At 38.9% G+C, this 23,301-nt stretch overlaps 1 long non-coding RNA gene across 1 annotated transcript; it reads left to right on the top strand.

Moving 5' to 3' along the window:
* The first annotated feature begins 3,798 nt into the window (after positions 1-3,798).
* LOC147800839 (uncharacterized) lies at positions 3,799-12,512 on the top strand. Its single transcript, XR_015431075.1, has 3 exons — positions 3,799-3,931; positions 6,817-6,907; positions 12,332-12,512. It is a non-coding gene; the product is annotated as an uncharacterized LOC147800839 (long non-coding RNA).
* Positions 12,513-23,301: the final 10,789 nt, after the last annotated feature.

The following is a 23,301-nucleotide window of genomic DNA, read 5'->3' on the forward strand; positions in this document are numbered from 1 at the left end:
TTTTTTATTGTTGGACCAACAACAACCATCAAAATAAGATGAGAGATTTGATTTTATCGTTATAATGGTAAACCAACAAGTTATGTTTTTATTGTTGGACTCACAGCAACCATCAAAATATCATGGAAGATGCTGTATGGCTATTTTGATGGTCTACCAACAAGTTGTGTTTACTAATGTTGAACCAACAACTGCCATTAAAATATGATTGAAGATGTTGTTTATCTATTATGATGGTCAAACCATCATGTAATGTTTTTTATTGTTCGACCAACAATAACCATCAAAATAAGATGAGAGGTGTTGTTTTATTATTATGATGGTAAACCAGCAAGTTATGCTTTTATTGTTCGACCAACAACAACCATCAAAATATAAGGGAAGATGTTGTATGGCTATTTTGATGGCTTACCAACAAGTTGTGTTCACTAATGTTGAACCGACAACAGCCATTAAAATATGATTTAAGATGTTGTTCATCTATTATGATGGTTTAACCATCATGCTATGTTTAATAATGTTAGACCAACATCAGCCATAAAAATAAGTTGGAATATGTTAATTAACTAGTATGATGGTTCAACCATCATGCTATGTTTTTTATTGTTGGACCAACAACAACCATCAAAATAAGATGAGAGATTTGATTTTATCGTTATGATGGTAAACCAACAAGTTATGTTTTTATTGTTGGACTCACAGTAACCATCAAAATATCATGGAAGATGCTGTATGGCTATTTTGATGGTCTACCAACAGTTTGGGTTCATTAATGTTGGGCCAACAACAACCATTAAAATATGATGGAATACGTTGTTTAATTATTATGATGGTTCAAGTATCATGCTATGTTTTTTTATTGTTGAACCAACAATAGCATCAAATTGAGACGGAGGATGTTACATGGCCATTTTGATGGTCTACCAACAAATTATGGTTGGTAGGACCTACATTGGACCAACAATAGCCATAAAAGTATGTTGGAAGATGTTATTTTACAATTATTACTGTCCAACTATCAGGTTATGTTTATTGTTGTTGAACTAGCACCAACCATTCAAATATGCTGGAAACAGATGTTTTGCTGTGATGATGGTCAACCAGTATATTATGTTTAATTTTAGAGCAAAAAGCAAATATATCTATATATCGTGAAATATGCTGTTTTACTATTATGTGCACATGCGTCATAAATTAGTCAGGAGAAGTTTTTTCTAAAATTTTCAACACTTTAAATTAGAAGTATATGTTAAAAATTACAATAAGAGTCTAAAAATAAATAGTTTTTGCAAATAATGGGAATAAAACAATAGACTGCTTATTACGGTTGAAACAAAAAATTAAGAAAAATTCATTTTAAGTACCCAAGTGTATAACATTCAAAGAAGATAAAATTATTATGCGCACGTACACTATGCTCGATCTTTTAATTATTAAACACGAAGTGAAATTACAATAGAATTTTTAAAAAAATAAATAGTTGTTGTAAATATTGACATTAAGATGAATTTGACAAATAAAGAACAATTAGGCTTTATATCAGAACTAATAAAGTTAAAAAAGATTAATTCAAAGATTAATATGAGAGAGAGATTTTTATGTGCACGTGCATTGATTGAGCATTGTCTCGTGACATTTTACTGAAATGTTTAAAGTTATTATTTAAATTATTAAACATGTGGTGAAATTATTATGAAAGTTAAAAAATAAATGGTTATTGCAATTAATACAATTAGGGGAATTTTAGAAACACAAAACAATAAAGCACACATCAGTATTTATTTAATTAAGAAAGATTTAAATTAAATAAAAATTTTAATCGCATTCGCTACAGTCGAGTATATTTTTATGATATTTAACAATTGGGTAGAAATTTGTGCTTTTAATCTCAAAAAATATTGTTTTTTTTTTATCCAATTCCCGCTTGGAGAATGACCTTTCGTCATATAGCCATCTGAAGGGTAGATTTGTTGGCCACTTTTTCAGGGGCACCGTATTAGGTGGACCAACGTTGCTCCCACATTAAAGACAGATAATACAGAGAATTGAAGAATATCCATGCCTTGACCGGGATTCGAACCCAGAACCTTTCTGACGCAAGGCCAGTTTTCTGACCCCTACACAGGTCATTCCACCCAAAAAAATATAGTAATATGTTTTAAATGGTTGAAAATTAATAGCAACCGCAATTAATATCATTCAAAGGAATTTTAAATTCAGAAAAACAATAAAGCTACATATCAGTATTAATGTGATTAAAAAAGATCATATGGATTATGGGTACATCATTCATATGGGTACACGACTGAGAAATTAAAATATGAGCACGTGCAGTACTTGAACATTGTCCCGCGACTTTTTATTGAAAGCTCGAAAGTTGGCATTTAAATTATCAAACATGAGGTGAAATTATAACTAATGGTTTAAAATAAATGGTTATTGCAATTCATTACATAATGGTGAATTTTAGAATCACAAGACAATGAGATTACAAAGCAGGATTGCTTAAATCAAAAAGGATTTAAATAAGATTGGGATGAAAGTTACACTTTTAAATGCAAAATATGTAATAATATGTTATTAAAGGTTAAAAATTAATAGTTACTGCAATTAATATCACAAAAGTAAATTTTTAATTCAGAAAACAATTTTGCTTCATATCAGGATTAATAAAATTAAGAAAGATTCATTCATATAGGTACACGAGTGATAGATAACATTTTTATGTGCGCCTGCACTACTTCATCATTGCCTGGTTACTGAAAGGTTAAGACTTGCTTTTTAAATTATTAAACATTTGGTTATAACATTATTGAGTTTTTTAAAAATGTAAAGCAATATAGCAACATATCAAGATTATTTAGATTAATTAGAAGAAAAATTTAAATAAAAAAAAATTAGAGATTTTGCAATATTTATAAAAGTACTATTAAAGGTTAAAATATAAATAGTTATTAAATATAATAACATTGAGGTAGGTTTTCAATTTACAAAATATTATGCATATTCAGATTATTGAAATTAGAATGATTCGTGGATTTAGGTAAACGAGAGATAGATTAAATGACAGGGGGGGAAAAAGTATTTTCCTTACACATTTACTTAAGTCGGGCATATTCTAATAACATTTTATAATGGCGTGGAAATATGAGATAATTCAAAATAATTATATATATTGTTTTTGTTGTCATAGGTTCTTAGGGCAAGGGGCTGTGATTGTATTTTTTCAGTCGCACCATCCATGGCCAAGAATTCTACCTCAAATATTTTTTTTAAACAAAACTATATATAACTTATGATGAGATAGTGGTTAGAAACAAAAGGTTGAGTAGATACTTTAGGTACTTTTATTTATGTCGCACTAGAACTGTACAATGGGCTATTGACAACGGTCTGGGAAACATCACTGAGAATGATCCGAAGAAGTTTGCCATCACAAATTTCGTCACGCCATCTCCTCAATTTATATATAGATATGAAGGGAAAAGAAATTTTCACCAGATTCCTGTACCCATGGTACTGCTAAGCGACTGACCACAGGACTTTCCATTCCAGAGATTTTGCAGAGCACGTATAATGCATGCACTTCTCGGTGAGAGGTTAGCAGAATCAGGGATCGAACCCTGCAATTTTAATTAAGAAAAATAGATAATAACAGTTTATATTGCTTAATTTAAAATTCCAGATTATGCTTTCATTTCTCACAAAAAGTACAGCATTTATGTTTCATATATAAGGTAGCAGTCGGTGTGAATGCTCCTTGATATACGTTGCTTCTATACATTCGACCCCGCGTCAAGGGCAATCAGAGATGCAGTGTGAATTGTGCTTGAGTGTTCTTTTCAAACTTTACGCTTGGGTCGAGTAGCAAAATATCAACTCAACTTCTTCTTGTCAGTTGTTATTCCACAATCCGGCGTGGTTTTCTCATGTAAGTTTATGTAAAATTATTTATTCTTTTAATAATTATTATTTTTTTATTGTCTTTTTCTTCTATATAATTTATTTGCAATGTTTATTAAATTTTGTGGAGATCGAGCTATTAATAGATTGCGGCAAATCAGAAATTCCATTATTCTTCCATCAGTGTTTTCCCTAATCGTTTTTCCATGCTTTGCTTGCCATTTGATCCCAATAAATACGCTCTTTTTGTAAAAATAAAACGAGATCTCTTAAAAATTTATTCAGATTCCATTTTAAAGAAAATTAATTCACTGTTAAGAAATTAAATATTAATAGGTAGAAGGATTTATACATAAACGGTGGGAATCAAAATTATAAAAAAAAAATTTAACTGTTGATGTTATAAGATATTTGTAGCAAAGAAAGTGATTGATAAAACAATTGTTATTAATATTGTTAAAAGTCATATGAATTCAGTCTTACTTTTGAGACTAAATTTTAAGACTAGTATCCTACAACACTAGTGATGCTTTATATATTAATAAACAATTTTGTTTTTCTTTCATTTTATTGTTATGATCTGTTTTTCTTATCTTTTTCGTCAGTTATTTTTGATGTGAGCTTATTTGCTTTCCACTATAATCACATTCATGTTCAAGAAGTATTCCTTGCTAAATTTAATTTTAATTTTGATTCATCATAAAAGGATTACTACATAAACGGTGGGGATCAAAATTATATATATATATATTTTTTTAATGTTATCTAGAAGATATTTGTAGCAAGGAAAGTGATTGATAAAACAATTGTTATTAATATTGTTAAATGTCTGTTGAATTTAGTCTTACTTTTGAGACTAAATTTTGAGACTTGTATCCTACAACACTAGTGATGCTTTATATATTATTTAACAATTTTGTTTTACTTTCAATTTATTGTTATGATCTTCTGTTTTTCTAATCTTTTTCGACAGTTATTTTTTATGTCAGCTTTATAGCTATCCACTACAATCACATTCATGTTCAAACAGTATTTCCTGCTAAGTTTAATTTAATTTTTGTTAATTTTGATTCACCATTAAAGGATTTATGCATAAACGGTGGGGATTAAAATTATACATTTTTTATTTGATGGTATCTAGAAGATATTTGTAGCAAAGAAAGTGATTGGTAAAACAATTGTTATTAATATTGTTGAAAGTCTTTTGAATTTAGTCTCTGGTGTAAGATCGTCATTCAGATGTGGATGCATTTGTCCGTACGCAAACACTCGGTGCATATGGCAAAGTACCAAAATCCTGAACCTCCGTCACATGGAGGACAAATATCTGTGTGGCTGACTGAATCTCACAAGATAATCTCTTCTGAGATTAAGATTCGAAATGGGGTTCAGGTAGCCCAAAGTGTTGCAATAAGGCTTTGTGTCCCGGATCTTAGAATTAAGTCGCTGAGCACGTAACTTTTGAGACTAAATTTTAAGACTAGTATCCTACTACACTAGTGATGCTTTATATATTAATAAGCAATTTTGTTTTTCTTTCATTTTATTGTTATGATCTGTTTTTCTTATCTTTTTCGACAGTTATTTTTAATGTCAGCTTTTTTGCTATCCACTATAATCACATTCATGTTCAAGAAGTATTCCTTGCTAAATTTAATTTAAATTTTGTTAATTTTGATACATCATAAAAGGATTTAAACATAAACGGTGGGGATCAAAATTATAATTTTTTTTTTAATGTTATCTAGAAGATATTTGTAGCAAAGAAAATGATTGATAAAACAATTGTTATTAATATTGTTAAAAGTCTGTTGAATTTAGTCTTACTTTTGAGACTAAATCTTAAGACTAGTATCCTACAACACTAGTGATGCTTTATATATTAATTAGCAATTTTGTTTTACTTTCAATTTATTGTTATGATCTTCTGTTTTTCTAATCTTTTTCGACAGTTATTTTTGATGTCAGCTTTATTGCTATCCACTATAATCACATCCATGTTCAAACAGTATTCCCTGCTAAGTTTAATTTAATTTTTGTTAATTTTGATTCACCATTAAAGGATTTATGCATAAACGGTGGGGATTAAAATTATATATTTTTTATTTGATGGTATCTAGAAGATATTTGTAGCAAAGAAAGTGATTGATAAAACAATTGTTATTAATATTGTTGAAAGTCTTTTGAATTTAGTCTCTGGTGTAAGATCGTCATTCAGATGTGGATGCATTTGTCCGTACGCAAACACTCGGTGCATATGGCAAAGTACCAAAATCCTGAACCTCCGTCACATGGAGGACAAATATCTGTGTGGCTGACTGAATCTCACAAGATAATCTCTTCTGAGATTAAGATTCGAAATGGGGTTCAGGTAGCCCAAAGTGTTGCAATAAGGCTTTGTGTCCCGGATCTTAGAATTAAGTCGCTGAGCACGTAACTTTTGAGACTAAATTTTAAGACTAGTATCCTACAACACTAGTGATGCTTTATATATTAATAAGCAATTTTGTTTTTCTTTCATTTTATTGTTATGATCTTCTGTTTTCCCAATCTTTTTCAATAGTTATATTTTATGTGAGCATTTTTGTTATCCACTATGTTCATGTCCATGTTCCTGAAGTATTCCCTGCTAAGTTTAATTTTTGTTAATTTTGCTACACAATAGAAGGATTTACTGGTGGGTAGAAGGTGAGCATTAAAATTATTAAAAAAATTTTTTAATCTTTTAAAGTGACTGAAAATATACTACATTATTAACATTATTTATTCCCATTACATGAGCGCAATTAGCTTAACGCTGTTGTAAACATAAATATTATTTCCTTTAAAATGTTAATTCCTTTCTAAACAATGTATTTCTGTTTAAGGGAATAAAATGCAATTTATTTTTTTTTCTATTGGCTTACTTTTCAGTGCATTAGTTTGGAGGAGTTGAAATGAAAATTGGAGCCTCTGAATGTTGAGTTGATCATTTGGATGAGAAGTGATGCCTTTGAGAGGATGAGTAAGTATTCTAATTATTTTTTTTTCTTTTATTGGATTCTCAATCCTGATAGTTTTGTTAGTGCGAAAAACAATCCTGATTCTACCTTTTTAAAAGAATTTTTTTTCTTCAATTGAGTATGTAAACTTTTTGTAATGTCTGACTTTTATTTGCTAAATATATTTACTTCAATGTCTAGAGCAGTGATTCTCAACCACTGTACCGCAGCACTTTTGTTTGCCGCTAAATTCTTAAAATGTGCCTCCAAATATTAGAAATGATACGATTATAATGCTTTTTTAGTAAAGAGTGAAGTTTAAATTAAAGAAAAGTTTTTACATATACATAAGTCGGCGATTGTCTTGTCTCTGATAATCTTAAAATAAGTTAATATAAGAAGGAAGCGTTTAAATTGTCGTTGGCAATTTTAAAAGAATGTTGAAATAGGTAGAAAATTTAATGACTATTAAAATTATTAATTAACAAAAGAAAGAAAGTTAAATATTAATTTTCAAACGGATATTAAAGCTAATCATTAAAGTAAGCTATGCAATTAATAGTTATAAAAGCAAATTAACAAAGGATAACTAACAAAAAAAATAAGCTGACAATTTATAATTAGCAAAAAAACTAGTTAACAGGAAATCACAAAAAAATAACAATTTAAAAAAACTAACAGTTAATAACTACGTAAAACAAGCTAACAATTAATAACTAGCAAAAAAATAAATAACTGTTACTAACTAATAAAAAATTAGTCGAAAGAAATAATTAGTCTCTTAATAAACGTGCTTTTGTAGTACATATTATTTTATTTTACATTCAAAATTATTATCACGAACTATTTAACACAGTGTATTAGTGATAAATTAAAAACTTTTAAACTAATTTTTTTTCATTGTGTGCCGTCAAATTTCAAAATCGTTAAAAGTGTGCCGCCACAAAAAAAAAGGGTTGAGAATCACTGGTCTAGAGTGATGGTGCAAGGTGTCATTTCGCCAAAGCTTCGGCTGCTAGTATATTATTATATATATTAAGCTAGTATATATATTAAGCTTTCATATTGAGGGCATAATGTTTGTATATTCAATATATATATTCCAGTTTACTTTGCATTTTTGCTTTATTATTACCAATTAAGGTAAAATAGTCTACGCTCATTATTAAGACCCCCATTTGTGCTCTTCTTCTGTTATAATGGTCGTTACGTAAATTCCCATTTGCTGTTCTATTGGTGCAATGTCCATTAGATCGTCCAAGCTGAACAAATCATTCCAGTATAATAATAAAAGAATCTTTTGTTTGTAATTTTCAGAAAATCTTTAACAGAACCAGATGTTAGGAAATATATATACATTTGGAACTAACATTTTTGTGGATCGAAAAGTATTAAAATCAAAACTTGCTGAAATATACAAAATCCTGAAAAGCATTTTGTTTATAATAATTAAAAAACCTGAAATAATTAAGGTTTAAAAATAGGGTGTTCCAATTTTACGCCATCGTGCTTGTAAAGCGACATTTCGATATCTAAAATAAGTACTGACTTGAGTTTTCGCACAATAGTAAAAGATGTTATTTGAAAAAATTTCAATATTCAAAAGTTACCAAATCGCAGTTCTTCGATGGCCAGGCCTAAGCTTCAACCTTACTAAAGGCTTGTTCCATTTATAATGTTCTTGTTTCTTAATTTTCCAAATAATTTTGAAAATAAGGTAATAAAAAAAATTTTGCTTTTTGTGTAGAATTAGAAACAAAAGACAAATTCTGTTAAAGAAAATATATGCTGAGTCAAACACTTGACATTTCTTTTGGAAATAAATGCGGTAACATTAGGGTTGAAGACAATGCTTTTTTAAGTATAATTTACTAGTGATAATTATTATTTTAAATTTTTTTTTGATAAAAATGTTAAAACTTAAGTTTGTGATGGTTATTTTTAATGAGTCATATGTTTTTCTTACAGTTGCCACTTTCAATGCTTTAGATTTTTTTTACTTATATTCATTCAAGCAATAGCAATAATTATTCCTATTTTCCTACATTCAACAACTGTTAAAAAATGGGTTGAACTTTATATTTTGTCTGTTAAAAATCTTTTTTGAAGTAGGATAATTGATTTTAAATTTTTATATTAATAATTTTTAAATGATAAACTGAACTGCTTAAGTACAGTTAAATTCTTCATTATTTAATTAATTTTTTTTACTTTTTTATTTTAGCATATATAGTTCCAAATTGCTTTCAAGTGTAAAATATTGAAAGGTTTTGCACAGTTGTAAAGTTCCTATTACAGTTGTTTAAATCAGTTCGCATCCTGTAGCTATATTATTTCTGATATTGTTAACCTTTATTTAATATAACATACTTATAAAAGTCTGTGTGTGGATTATTTTTTATGTCGCATACTAGCTTGCATATATTTTTTTCAATGCATAAAATCGATTTTCCTGCCTTTTTCTTTTGGCAACTGTGAGCATTTATTTTCTAATCAAACTCAAGTTTCTGACAGTTGAAAATAAAACTATAATTAAAATACACTCACTGGAACTAGAAATTTTCTGAAACTGTGTTTTTTAAAATATTTTTTAAGTTAATAAGAAAAGAAGCTGCATTTTATTTGTTTAATTTTTTATATTTTTGCCCATCAGCATAAGCTGATGTATTCAATATTTTGTTAATGAATTATAAACAAGTCTCCCTGCTTAACTTTTAAAGAGTTGGGTTTGTAGCAGTGTTTGCAAAAACCTGTATTATATGTACTTATAATCAGGGCTTTGTTGATTGAACTGATTTTTTTAAAAGAAAATCACTGATTTAAATCAACTGATTTTATATATATATTTAAAAAGTTAAAAAACTACATTTTAAAGTATTGGTACTTTTACTATTTCTTTTCTTGGTATTTGTTAAATTCCAACGAATTTGAAATTACATTTTTCAAAATCTTTTGATTCTTGAGATTGAAAGTACAGATTAGTAAAATACATTGAAGTATTTTTTTTTCTCATATGTTTACAGTATGTTGACATTATCAGATTTTCTATTAAGAAATTTTGTGAAAAAGAAATTTCAATGGAATTTTTTTAGTTCAACTTATGTATTTTAATATAGGATTAAAAATTAATATTTTAATATAAAAAATATATAGATTAAATATTTATTTTTTGATGAATGACTACTTTTATAAATGCAATTTGTTACATTTATTTTGTCATTTTAAAACTCAGGAGGGAAAAGGAAGAAATCACAATTTTAAATTAAGATTATGGTTTGGTAATTGAAACTTTGTTTTAATTTTTAAAGCATTCTTTAAATTCTCTATTTCATCTAGTCTTTGAATTTCAATCAGGGATTTGTTTCAAAATGGTTGCTATGCATTCAAAGCTATGTTTTATAATGAAAAATTGTTTTAGGTAGCCAGAACTTCTAAGATATTCTTATAATATACTTTTAATATTAATTTAATTTTGATTAAACATTTATGATGTTTTTTTAGTCATAAATCAAAGTTCTTTGTATTTGAATGAAAAAAATCTCAAGCCCTGCTTTAATATAAACATTAGATATAATTATTTACATATCTAATGTTTAGATTAGAAAAATATATCTAACTAGGAGGCTTCGCCCCCTGCTCACTGGTGCTCACCAACCCCCGGAACTGCCTTCGCAGTTCATTTCGGATTGCTTCGCAATCCGATGCTCGGTTTACTCGCTCATTGGATACGTTCTTAGCGTCTAGCTTTTGTATACTTTTTTGAACACTGAAGTTCCGAAAACTTTTCACTGTAGAAAAGTCTAAGCCTGTGCATTTCAGTATTAATTTGAAATTGCAAACAGTTCACATATTTTTCTTAATCACACTATTCTAAATTTCAGATGTTGAGAAAAGTAACTGTTGTAAGTTTTATTTTAAAGTCTTTCCCACCAGAGGGCTAAAACCATGTGTTGTAAAACAATATGAAACAGTACTGAACACCGAATGTAAAGCATCGGCTTCAATGAAGATAATTTTGTGAGAATTTTTTGATAATTCGGTGAGAATTCACCCGATTAGACATATGATGCTCACTATGTGCTCTTGCGCGCCGAAGCCTATCAATTAAAACATATTAGCGTTTTATATAATATAGATTAGCCAAATGATGCTCACTACATGCTCTTGCGCGCCGAAGCCTATCAATTAAAAATGAAAGCTTTTGCCAACGCGAGAAAAGAAATATCATCGGTTTTATTGATACATACATATTAGCGTTTTATATAATATAGATGTTATATTAGAAATCAAAATATAATTATAAATAAAATATAATTATTTCAGTCATTTTTTGTCGCCTTCTACATGTACAATAAATTGCATAAGGATGAAGTTATTGTAAATAAATGAAGTGTGAAATATGAAGCATAATAAGTTAAAAATTATAAATTGAAACTTAATTAATGAATGGAATTTCTAGAAGTGTTGTTAACATCCGTGAAATGAAATGCGCTATTATCGCTATTGTACATTATTTGTTTTATAGATCTCAGAATTTAGTAATGTGTTTTAATAATTTATAATTTAGTAATTTATATTAATAATTTATAATGTATTTTTTCGTGTATTTAGCTAATTTTAATTTGTTCATAATAATTTTGTTTGCGAATAAGGTTGTAAAAAGGCATAAAATAAAGATAGGCATAAAAGTTTATAGAACAATATATTACAAAGAGCAACTTAACGAGCAACAATTATTTCAAAGAGCAACTTAATTAGGTAATTTCAAAGAAAATTGATTGGAACTAATGAAATGTTAAGAAACTTATTTGGTGTGTAAAAAGATGGATTTTATTGGACTGAGCCCACCTTTGATAACCCTGAGATCACAAGAAAAGATTACTCAATTTATATTGTTAAATGTGATTGCCCGAACTTCATTAAAACTGTAATTTCATAATGCGTTTTTCTTTCATAAAAGAAATCACTGTGTGCATAGAATTGTTTTCCCTGTCAATAATTGACTAAACAGCATAACAATTCACTAGCTGAATAGCTAAAATTATTTATGAATTTGGTATTCGTTAAAAAAAATATTTTTGAAGAAAGTAGAGTATTTACATATAATTTTATATTAACATCAAGGAGTTCCAAAAAAGTTTAATATTTGGTCTATACAAATTGTGCTAAGATGCAAAAAATCTACATAATTTGTCCAAATATTTCCAAACATCTTCATAATTTTATAACTGCCAATTTTTCTGCATTTACGTCCTTTTGTATAAACATATGCACAAATTGATACAAATATTAACCTAACATTTTTCTTAAAAGTAGGCTAATTTTAAATTTGTTTAATTTTATTTATTTTGGGTCTTGTTTGAATTTCACTTTATTACTTGTAGTAAAAATTATTATTAATTATTTAAAGAAGCTGTTAATTTGATTGCTCTTATTTTTTCTTCTAGATGTAATACGAGGACATATATGGAATGAATTAGTAAAGTTAGTTTAAAAGAAGTTTGTAAATGAAGACTGACCATTATAATTGTGAATTTTATGTGTGCTTGTTGTTGGAAAGAAGTTGCTTGAATAATATGCTCTGTTTAAATAAAAGATTTTAAATAAATATCCTTGATTTTATTTTGACATTGAATATTAATTTTTTTAAAAAATTTGTTTAATTTCTTAAATGTGTCACAAGCTTACATTTTTTTAATATTTCTTTCTAATTAGCCTGGATTGCAATTATTTTGATACTGGATTGTCTACTATATTAGAGAATAATTGCCGCAATAGTATTAATGTTTCATTTAAAAATACTGATATGAATTATTCTTGGACAAAATTATTTTTATAAATAATATTCTAATCAAAATTCACGCACAATTTGAGTTTTTCCTTCTTAAATTTGCTTAACGTTTTACCCAATGAGACCCGTCATGGAGATTACGTGTCAAACAGCAAGATGTAATGATAGTAAATCTGGATGATCCATAAGGATTAATCAAATCACATAAATCTGATTAAAATCATGTATAAGGTGATTGTTCCAACAAATTATTGTTGGACCAGCGGGAATATACCATCAAAACTATTTGCCTGTATTATGTTCGACGATAAATTGTCAGACAAAATTCCTACATTGGGATGATGGTTCCAACATTTGAGCAGTAAGAAAATGTGATGGAAATTTCTGATGGTCCAACATGTTGCTATTCTAATGTTGGACCAACATAAATCTGTCCAAATTCCTATATTGGGATGATGGTATCTCATGTTGGTTCCAACATTTCATTTCTAAGATAATATGATGGAAATTTCTGATGGTCCAACATGGATGAACCATCAAAACAAGATGCTATTCTTATGTTGGACCATCAAAAATCTGTCCGAATTCCTTTATTGGGCTGTTGGTTCCAACATTTCATTTCTAACATAATATGATGGAAATTTCTGATGGTCCAACATGGGCAAACCATCAAAACAAGTTGCTAATCTCATGTTGGACCATCATAAATCTGTCAGAATTCCTATATTGGGATGATGGTAGCTAATGCTGGTTCCAACATTTCATTTCTAACATAACATGATGGAAATTTCTGATGGTCCAACATGAGCAAACCATCAAAACAAGTTGCTAATCTTATGTTGGACCATCATAAATCTGTCCGAATTCCTAAATTGGGATGATGGTAACTAATGTTGGTTCCAACATTTCATTTCTAACATAATATGATGGAAATTTCTGATGGTCCAACATGAGCAAACCATCAAAACAAGTTGCTAATCTTATGTTGGACCATCATAAATCTGTCCGAATTCCTATATTGGGATGATGGTAACTAATGATGGTTCCAACATTTCATTTCTAAAATAATATGATGGAAATTTCTGATGGTCCAACATGAGCAACCCATCAAAACAAGTTGCTAATCTTATGTTGGCCCATCATAAATCTGTCCGAATTCCTATATTGAGATGATGGTAGCTAATGTTGGTTCCAACATTTAATTTCTAACATAATATGATGGAAATTTCTGATGGTCCAACATGAGCAAACCATCAAAACAAGATGCTAATCTTATGTTGGCCCATCATAAATCTGTCCGAATTCCTATATTGAGATGATGGTAGCTAATGTTGGTTCCAACATTTCATTTCTAACATAATATGATGGAAATTTCTGATGGTCCAACATGAGCAAACCATCAAAACAAGATGCTAATCTTATGTTGGACCATCATAAATCTGTCCGAATTCCTATATTGGGATGATGGTAACTAATGTTGGTTCCAACATTTCATTTCTAACATAATATGATGGAAATTTCTGATGGTCCAACATGAGCAAACCATCAAAACAAGATGCTAATCTTATGTTGGACCATCATAATTCTGTCCGAATTCCTACCTTGGGGTGATGGTTGCTTATGTTGGTTACCATCAAGGATTATGTTGGTCCATCAAAGGAAAACCATCAAAAATTTTGACTTGGGTAGTGCCGTGTTGCGGTGTCCCAAAATAGCGGAATCTACACTGCCCTACTGCGACACGCCTGTTCCTTTACTCCTCAGTTGGGCTTCCGCTTAAATCAGTGACTAAAGATGGCGGACCGTCTATAGCCCTACTGAGGCACGTCCGCGGCTTTAGTGCTGAGCAGTGGTGGCTAAAATGGCAGGATACTACACTGCCCTACTACTACACGCCAGTGCCTTTTCTCCTCAGTTCGGCTTCCAATCTAACTAATGGAAAAAGATGGCGGACACTCCATGGCCCTTCCGCGGCACGTGTAAGCTGAAGTGCCACGTTGTGTTGCCCCAAAATATCGGACTCTACTCTGCCCTACTACTACACGTCAGTGCCTTTACTCCTCAGTTCGGCTTCCGCTCTAATCCCTGGCCAAAGATGGCGAACACTCCCCGGCCCTAATGCGGCACATCACGGCTGTAGTTCCGTGTTGAGGTGGCCCTAAATATCGGACTCTACACTGCCCTACGACGACACGTCAGTGCCTTTACTCCTTAAATCGACTTCCGCTCAAATCAGTGGCCAAAGATGGCGAATAGTCTATAGACCTTCTGCGGCACGTCCGCGGCTGTAGTGCCGCGTTGCGGGGCCCCAAAATGGCGGACACTTCACTGCCCTACTACGACACGCAAGTGCCTTTACTCTTCAGTTCGGCTTCCGCTCTAATTTGTGGCCAAAGTTGGCGGACAATCCATAGCCCTACTGCGGCACGTCCGCGGCTGTAGTGCCGTGTTGCGGTGCCCCAAAATAGCGGACTCTACACTGTCCTACGACGACACGTCAGTGCCTTTACTCCTTAAATTGACTTCCGCTCAAATCAGTGGCCAAAGATGGCGAATAGTCTATAGACCTTCTGCGGCACGTCCGCGGCTGTAGTGCCGCGTTGCGGTGCCCCAAAATGGCGGACAATTCACTGCCCTACTACGACACGCCTGTTCCTTTACTCCTCAGTTGGGCTTTCGCTTAAATCAGTGGCCTAATATGGCGGACCCTCCGTGGCCCTACTGTGGCACGTCTGCGGCTGTAGTGCCGCGTTGCGGTGCCCCTAAATGGCGGACTCTACACTGCCCTACTACGACACGCCTGTGGCTTTACTCCTCAGATGAGCTTCCGCTCTAATTTGTGGCCAAAGATGGAGGACAATCCATAGCCTTACCGTGGCACGTGCACGGCTGTAGTGTCACGTTGCGGTGGCCCAAAATATCGGACTCTACACTGCCCTACTACTACACGCCAGTGCCTTTTCTCCTCAGATCTGCTTCCGCTCTAAATAGTGGAAAAAGATGTCGGACACTCCATGGCCCTTCGGCGGCACGTGCGCTGCTGAAGTGCCGCGTTGCAGTGGCCCAACATGTCGGACGCAACACTGTCCGACTACGACACGCCAGTGCCTTTACTCCTCAGTTCGGCTTCCGCTCTAATCAATGGCCAAAAATGGCGGACACTCCACGGCCCTACTGCGGCACGTAATAGGCTGTTGTGCCGCGTTGTGGAGGCCCGACATGGCGGACACTACACTGCCCTACTAGACTCTACCAAAGACTTAAGTTCTCAGTTGCGCTTCCGCTTAAATCAGAGGCCAAATATGGCGGACCCTCCATTGCCCTACTGCGGCAAGCGCGCGGCTGTAGTGCTGCGTAGCGGTGGCCAAAATGACAGGATACTACACTGCCCTACTACTACACGCCAGTGCCTTTTCTCTTCAGTTCTGCTTCCACTCTAACTAATGGAAAAAGATGTCGGACACTCCATGGCCCTTCAGCGGCACGTGCGCTGCTAAAGTGCCGCGTTGCAGTGGCCGAAAATGGCGTACTCTACACTGCCCGACTACGACACGCCAGTGCCTTTACTCCACAGTTCGGCTTCCGCTCTAATCCTTGTCCAAAGATGATGAACACTCCCCGGCCCTAATGCGGCACTTGCACGGCTGTAGTGCCGCGTTGCTGCGGCCCAACATGTCGGACGCAACACTGCCCGACTACGACACGCCTGTGGCTTTACTCCTCTGTTCGGCTTCCGCTCTAATCCCTGGCCAAAGATGGCGAACACTCCCCGGCCCTAATGCGGCACGTCCGCGGCTGTAGTGCCGCGTTGCGGTGCCCCAAAATGGCGGACACTTCACTGCCCTACTACGACACGCCTGTTCCTTTACTCCTCAGTTGGGCTTTCGCTTAAATCAGTGGCCAAATATGGCGGACCCTCCATGGCCCTACTGCGGCACGTCTGCGGCTGTAGTGCCGCGTTGCGATGCCCCTAAATGGCGGACTCTACACTGCCCTACTACGACACGACAGTGGCTTTACTCAACAGATGAGCTTCCGCTCTAATCAGTGGCCAAAGTTGGCGAATAGTCTATAGACCTTCTGCGGCACGTCCGCGGCTGTAGTACCGCGTTGCGGTGCCCCAAAATATCGGACTCTACACTGCCCTACGACGACACGTCAGTGCCTTTACTCCTTAAATCGACTTCCACTCAAATCAGTGACCAAAGATGGCGAATAGTCTATAGACCTTCTGCGGCACGTCCGCGGCTGTAGTGCCACGTTGCGGGGCCCCAAAATGGCGGACACTTCACTGCCCTACTACGACACGCAAGTGCCTTTACTCTTCAGTTCGGCTTCCGCTCTAATTTGTGGCCAAAGTTGGCGGACAATCCATAGCCCTACTGAGGCACGTCCGCGGCTGTAGTGCCGTGTTGCGGTGCCCCAAAATATCGGACTCTACACTGCCCTACTACTACACGTCAGTGCCTTTACTCCTCAGTTCGGCTTCCGCTCTAATTAATGGCCAAAGATGGCGGACAGTCTATAACCCTACTGCGTCACGTCCGCGGCAGTAGTGTCGCGTTGCGGTGCCCTAAAATGGCGGACTCTACACTGCCCTACTACGACACGCCTATGCCTTTACTCCTCAGTTGAGCTTCCGCTCTTATCCGTTACCAAAGATGGCGGATATTCCATAGCCCTACTGCGGCACGTCCGCGGCTGTAGTGCCGTGTTGCGGTGTCCCAAAATAGCGGAATCTACACTGCCCTACTGCGACACGCCTGTTCCTTTACTCCTCAGTTGGGCTTCCGCTTAAATCAGTGACTAAAGATGGCGGACCGTCTATAGCCCTACTGAGGCACGTCCGCGGCTTTAGTGCTGAGCAGTGGTGGCTAAAATGGCAGGATACTACACTGCCCTACTACTACACGCCAGTGCCTTTTCTCCTCAGTTGGGCTTCCAATCTAACTAATGGAAAAAGATGGCGGACACTCCATGGCCCTTCCGCGGCACGTGTAAGCTGAAGTGCCACGTTGTGTTGCCCCAAAATATCGGACTCTACTCTGCCCTACTACTACACGTCAGTGCCTTTACTCCTCAGTTCGGCTTCCGCTCTAATCCCTGGCCAAAGATGGCGAACACTCCCCGGCCCTAATGCGGCACATCACGGCTGTAGTTCCGTGTTGAGGTGGCCCTAAATATCGGACTCTACACTGCCCTACGACGACACGTCAGTGCCTTTACTCCTTAAATCGACTTCCGCTCAAATCAGTGGCCAAAGATGGCGAATAGTCTATAGACCTTCTGCGGCACGTCCGCGGCTGTAGTGCCGCGTTGCGGGGCCCCAAAATGGCGGACACTTCACTGCCCTACTACGACACGCAAGTGCCTTTACTCTTCAGTTCGGCTTCCGCTCTAATTTGTGGCCAAAGTTGGCGGACAATCCATAGCCCTACTGCGGCACGTCCGCGGCTGTAGTGCCGTGTTGCGGTGCCCCAAAATAGCGGACTCTACACTGTCCTACGACGACACGTCAGTGCCTTTACTCCTTAAATTGACTTCCGCTCAAATCAGTGGCCAAAGATGGCGAATAGTCTATAGACCTTCTGCGGCACGTCCGCGGCTGTAGTGCCGCGTTGCGGTACCCCAAAATGGCGGACAATTCACTGCCCTACTACGACACGCCTGTTCCTTTACTCCTCAGTTGGGCTTTCGCTTAAATCAGTGGCCTAATATGGCGGACCCTCCGTGGCCCTACTGTGGCACGTCTGCGGCTGTAGTGCCGCGTTGCGGTGCCCCTAAATGGCGGACTCTACACTGCCCTACTACGACACGCCTGTGGCTTTACTCCTCAGATGAGCTTCCGCTCTAATTTGTGGCCAAAGATGGAGGACAATCCATAGCCTTACCGTGGCACGTGCACGGCTGTAGTGTCACGTTGCGGTGGCCCAAAATATCGGACTCTACACTGCCCTACTACTACACGCCAGTGCCTTTTCTCCTCAGATCTGCTTCCGCTCTAAATAGTGGAAAAAGATGTCGGACACTCCATGGCCCTTCGGCGGCACGTGCGCTGCTGAAGTGCCGCGTTGCAGTGGCCCAACATGTCGGACGCAACACTGTCCGACTACGACACGCCAGTGCCTTTACTCCTCAGTTCGGCTTCCGCTCTAATCAATGGCCAAAAATGGCGGACACTCCACGGCCCTACTGCGGCACGTAATAGGCTGTTGTGCCGCGTTGTGGAGGCCCGACATGGCGGACACTACACTGCCCTACTAGACTCTACCAAAGACTTAAGTTCTCAGTTGCGCTTCCGCTTAAATCAGAGGCCAAATATGGCGGACCCTCCATTGCCCTACTGCGGCAAGCGCGCGGCTGTAGTGCTGCGTAGCGGTGGCCAAAATGACAGGATACTACACTGCCCTACTACTACACGCCAGTGCCTTTTCTCTTCAGTTCTGCTTCCACTCTAACTAATGGAAAAAGATGTCGGACACTCCATGGCCCTTCAGCGGCACGTGCGCTGCTAAAGTGCCGCGTTGCAGTGGCCGAAAATGGCGTACTCTACACTGCCCGACTACGACACGCCAGTGCCTTTACTCCACAGTTCGGCTTCCGCTCTAATCCTTGTCCAAAGATGATGAACACTCCCCGGCCCTAATGCGGCACTTGCACGGCTGTAGTGCCGCGTTGCTGCGGCCCAACATGTCGGACGCAACACTGCCCGACTACGACACGCCTGTGGCTTTACTCCTCTGTTCGGCTTCCGCTCTAATCCCTGGCCAAAGATGGCGAACACTCCCCGGCCCTAATGCTGCACGTCCGCGGCTGTAGTGCCGCGTTGCGGTGCCCCAAAATGGCGGACACTTCACTGCCCTACTACGACACGCCTGTTCCTTTACTCCTCAGTTGGGCTTTCGCTTAAATCAGTGGCCAAATATGGCGGACCCTCCATGGCCCTACTGCGGCACGTCTGCGGCTGTAGTGCCGCGTTGCGATGCCCCTAAATGGCGGACTCTACACTGCCCTACTACGACACGACAGTGGCTTTACTCAACAGATGAGCTTCCGCTCTAATCAGTGGCCAAAGTTGGCGAATAGTCTATAGACCTTCTGCGGCACGTCCGCGGCTGTAGTACCGCGTTGCGGTGCCCCAAAATATCGGACTCTACACTGCCCTACGACGACACGTCAGTGCCTTTACTCCTTAAATCGACTTCCGCTCAAATCAGTGACCAAAGATGGCGAATAGTCTATAGACCTTCTGCGGCACGTCCACGGCTGTAGTGCCACGTTGCGGGGCCCCAAAATGGCGGACACTTCACTGCCCTACTACGACACGCAAGTGCCTTTACTCTTCAGTTCGGCTTCCGCTCTAATTTGTGGCCAAAGTTGGCGGACAATCCATAGCCCTACTGCGGCACGTCCGCGGCTGTAGTGCCGTGTTGCGGTGCCCCAAAATAGCGGACTCTACACTGTCCTACGACGACACGTCAGTGCCTTTACTCCTTAAATTGACTTCCGCTCAAATCAGTGGCCAAAGATGGCGAATAGTCTATAGACCTTCTGCGGCACGTCCGCGGCTGTAGTGCCGCGTTGCGGTGCCCCAAAATGGCGGACAATTCACTGCCCTACTACGACACGCCTGTTCCTTTACTCCTCAGATGAGCTTCCGCTCTAATTTGTGGCCAAAGATGGAGGACAATCCATAGCCTTACCGTGGCACGTGCACGGCTGTAGTGTCACGTTGCGGTGGCCCAAAATATCGGACTCTACACTGCCCTACTACTACACGCCAGTGCCTTTTCTCCTCAGATCTGCTTCCGCTCTAAATAGTGGAAAAAGATGTCGGACACTCCATGGCCCTTCGGCGGCACGTGCGCTGCTGAAGTGCCGCGTTGCAGTGGCCCAACATGTCGGACGCAACACTGTCCGACTAAGACACGCCAGTGCCTTTACTCCTCAGTTCAACTTCCGCTCTAATCAATGACCAAAAATGGCGGACACTCCACGGCCCTACTGCGGCACGTAATAGGCTGTTGTGCCGCGTTGCGGAGGCCCGACATGGCGGACACTACACTCCCTACTAGACTCTACCAAAGACTTAAGTTCTCAGTTGCGCTTCCGCTTAAATCAGAGGCCAAATATGGCGGACCCTCCATTGCCCTACTGCGGCAAGCGCGCGGCTGTAGTGTCGCGTTGCGTTGCACCAAAATATCGGACTCTACACTGCCCTACTACGACAGGCCTGTTTCTTTACTCCTCAGTAGGGCTTCCGCTTAAATCAGTGGCTAAAGATGGCGGACAGTCTATAGCCCTACTGCGGCACGTCCGCGGCTGTAGTGCTGCGTAGCGGTGGCCAAAATGACAGGATACTACACTGCCCTACTACTACACGCCAGTGCCTTTTCTCTTCAGTTCTGCTTCCACTCTAACTAATGGAAAAAGATGTCGGACACTCCATGGCCCTTCAGCGGCACGTGCGCTGCTAAAGTGCCGCGTTGCAGTGGCCGAAAATGGCGTACTCTACACTGCCCGACTACGACACGCCAGTGCCTTTACTCCACAGTTCGGCTTCCGCTCTAATCCTTGTCCAAAGATGATGAACACTCCCCGGCCCTAATGCGGCACTTGCACGGCTGTAGTGCCGCGTTGCTGCGGCCCAACATGTCGGACGCAACACTGCCCGACTACGACACGCCTGTGGCTTTACTCCTCTGTTCGGCTTCCGCTCTAATCCCTGGCCAAAGATGGCGAACACTCCCCGGCCCTAATGCGGCACATCACGGCTGTAGTGCCGTGTTGCGGTGGCCCAAAATATCGGACTCTACACTGCCCTAAGACGACGCGTAAGTGCCTTTACTCCTTAAATCGACTTCCGCTCAAATCAGTGGCCAAAGATGGCGAATAGTCTATAGACCTTCTGCGGCACGTCCGCGGCTGTAGTGCCGCGTTGCGGTGCCCCAAAATGGCGGACTCTACACTGCCCTACTACGACACGACAGTGGCTTTACTCAACAGATGAGCTTCCGCTCTAATCAGTGGCCAAAGATGGTGGACACTCCATAGCCGTACAGCAGCACGTCCGCGACTGTAGTGCCGCGGTGCGGTGGCCCAAAATGTCGGACTATACACTGCCCTACCACGACACGCAAGTGCCTTTACTCTTCAGTTCGGCTTCCGCTCTAATTTGTGGCCAAAGTTGGCGGACAATCCATAGCCTTACCGCGGCACGTGCGCGGCTGTAGTGTCACGTTGCGGTGGCCCAAAATATCGGACTCTACTCTGCCCTACTACGACACGCCTGTGCCTTTACTCCTCAGTTGAGCTTCCGCTCTTATCCGTTACCAAAGATGGCGGACATTCCATAGTCCTACTGCGGCACGTCCGAGGCTGTAGTGCCGTGTTGCGGAGCCCCAAAATAGCGGACTCTACACTGCCCTACTGCGACACGCCTGTTACTTTACTCCTCAGTTGGGCTTCCGCTTAAATCAGTGGCTAAAGATGGCGGACAGTCTATAGCCCTACTGCTGCACGTCCGCGGCTGTAGTGTCGCGTTGCGTTGCCCCAAAATATCGGACTCTACACTGCCCTACTACTGCACGCCTGTGCCTTTTCTCCTCAGTTCGGCTTCCACTCTAATCAGTGGCCAAAGATGGCGGACACTCCACGGCCCTACTGCGACACGTGCGTGGCTTTATTGCCCCGTTGCTGTGGAACAAAATATAGGACTCTTCACTGCCCTACTACTACACGTCAGTGCTTTTACTCCTCAGTTGCGCTTCCGCTTTAATCTATCACCAAATATGGCGGATCCTCCATGGCCCTTCTGCGGCACGTGCGCGGCTTTATTGCCGCGTTGCGGTGGCCCAACATGTCGGACGCTACACTGCCAGACTACGACACGCCTGTGCCTTTACTCCTCAGTTCGGCTTCTCCTCTAATCAGTGTCTAACGATGGCGGACGATCTATTGCCCTACTGCGGCACGTGTGTGGCTGTAGTGCCACGTTGCAGTGGCCCAAAATGTCGGACTCTACACAGGCTTACTACGGCACGCCAGTGCCTTTACTCCTCAGTTGGGATTCCGCTCTAATCAGTAGATAAAGATGGCGGACGCTCCACGGCCCTTCTGCGGCACGTGCGTGGCTGTAGTGCCACGTTGCAGAGGCCCAAAATGTCGGACTCTACACTACCTTACTACGACATGCCAGTGCCTTTACTGCTCAGTTGGGCTTCCGCTCTAATCCGTGTCCAAAGATGATGAACACTCCCCGGCCCTAATGCGGCACGTGCACGGCAGTAGTGCCGTGTTGCGATGGCCCAAAATGTCGGACTCTACACTGGCTTACTACGGCACGCCAGTGCCTTTTCTCCTCAGTTCGGCTTCCAATCTAACTAATGGAAAAAGATGGCGGACACTCCATGGCCCTTCAGCGGCACGTGTAAGCTGTAGTGCCGCGTTGCTGCGGCCCAACATGTCGGACGCAACACTGCCCGAATACGACACGCCTGTGGCTTTACTCCTCAGTTGGGCGTCCGCTCTAATCCGTGTCCAAAGATGATGAACACTCCCCGGCCCTAATGCGGCACGTCCGAGGCTGTAGTGCCGTGTTGCGGAGCCCCAAAATAGCGGACTCTA

The sequence above is a fragment of the Parasteatoda tepidariorum genome, unplaced genomic scaffold (assembly GCF_982258835.1).
Source record: "Parasteatoda tepidariorum strain Cologne lab strain unplaced genomic scaffold, Ptep-v5.0 scaffold_14, whole genome shotgun sequence".
NCBI classification, from domain to species: Eukaryota; Metazoa; Arthropoda; class Arachnida; order Araneae; family Theridiidae; genus Parasteatoda; species Parasteatoda tepidariorum.